The 1,416-nt window shown below is 39.7% G+C and overlaps 1 protein-coding gene across 1 annotated transcript in view; it reads right to left on the bottom strand.

Annotated features, from left to right (window-relative positions):
- Window positions 1-980, bottom strand: part of LOC106867311 (uncharacterized) — a 10,632-nt gene extending 9,652 nt beyond the window's left edge. The window contains exon 1 of the mRNA XM_014912150.2: window positions 839-980. The gene's annotated coding sequence lies outside the window, so the exon portion shown is untranslated. The remainder of the gene's footprint in view (window positions 1-838) is intronic.
- Between the last annotated feature and the right edge of the window lie 436 nt (window positions 981-1,416).

The following is a 1,416-nucleotide window of genomic DNA, read 5'->3' as shown; positions in this document are numbered from 1 at the left end:
GTGGGGGATTACAATCTTGTGTGTGATCTGGGTATCGAAATGAGTGATGATACCACTTTCCAAGTGCACTTTAACAAGATGACGACAAAGTGCAGACGGCTGGCTGGCTGGATCCTGAGAACCTTCAGAACTGGAGACAAAGAAACCATGATGGTCCACTGGAAGACATTCATCCTCAGCTGCCTGGACTACTGCTCCTAACAATGGTCCCCCCACAGTGTAAAATTAACAGTGGACCTTGAAGCAATCCAGTGACGCTACAAAAAGAAGATCATCTCATTGCAACAGCTCAGCTACTGGGGACGGCTGAAACAGGTAAGACTCTACTCCCTAGTGTGAAGGTGGGGAAGATATGCAGTAATATATATCTGGAAGATCCTGGAAGGGATTGTACCAAATTTTGGTTTTGAAAGCTACACTAATGCCAGAATGGGTCACCACTGCATAGTGCCAAAGATCCCAACACTGCCGTCACATTTCAGGACCAGTTACTGCAACAGCCTGGGTTTCAAATGCCCACAGCTTTTTGATATTCTCCCAAAGAGCATGAGGGACCTACACAAAGTGGATGTAAGTGTTTTCAAAAGAAAACTGGACCTCTTCCTGTTGAGAATCCTGGATGAACCTATCTTGTGACAGGGGGAGCAAATGAGGGCAATGACATCAAACTCCCTTATTCACCAAACGCCACATATCAGAGGAGGTTCTCAATAATGACAGTGTGCCCCAGCATGGCCGCAGCTTTGAGTAGTAAAAGATAAAATATTATATGCTAGTATGGAAAGCGGACGTTAAACGATATGTGACAAGATTTAAGACAAGAAAATATTTTCTTTACCATGAATCAGAAGTTTTCAGTTTAATACGTTTGAGTTTTAAGGTTTTCAGCTTAGTAAGTTTGTTTCGAGGTTTTCAGTTGGAGACATCGAGTTTCAAGTCCTCTCGGTGGAATGAATAAATTGATTTTAGTTTCCTAGTTATATATTTGTAATAAGCAGGAAGTAAGTCATCTTGGCCATTAAGGCTATTCAATCCGTTTTTCGCGGAATTTTATTTATCTATACATTCTATCATCTTTTGTTACAATTCACTCAATATCACGCCACTCCTTAACTGACATGAATTTCTTTAACCTTGAATGTTGTTTACAATTTATCCTTTCAAAGTATAATTCAATTCCATTTAGTATGACCTCAGCTTTTCATAATTGTTTGAAAAACTATGTGCATGTATGTATGTATGTTTTTAATCTGACCAGACGGAAATTCAAAATGAAGCTTTTTACTTCACTCATTACTCTTTTACTTGTTTCAGTCATTTGACTGTAGCCATGCTGGAGCACCGCCTTTAGCCAAGCAAATTGACCCCAGGACTTATTCTTTGTAAGCCTAGTACTTATTCTATTGGTTTTCTTTT

The sequence above is a fragment of the Octopus bimaculoides genome, chromosome 22 (genome assembly GCF_001194135.2).
Source record: "Octopus bimaculoides isolate UCB-OBI-ISO-001 chromosome 22, ASM119413v2, whole genome shotgun sequence".
NCBI classification, from domain to species: domain Eukaryota; kingdom Metazoa; phylum Mollusca; class Cephalopoda; order Octopoda; family Octopodidae; genus Octopus; species Octopus bimaculoides.
This window is presented reverse-complemented; position numbering and strand designations above follow the sequence as displayed.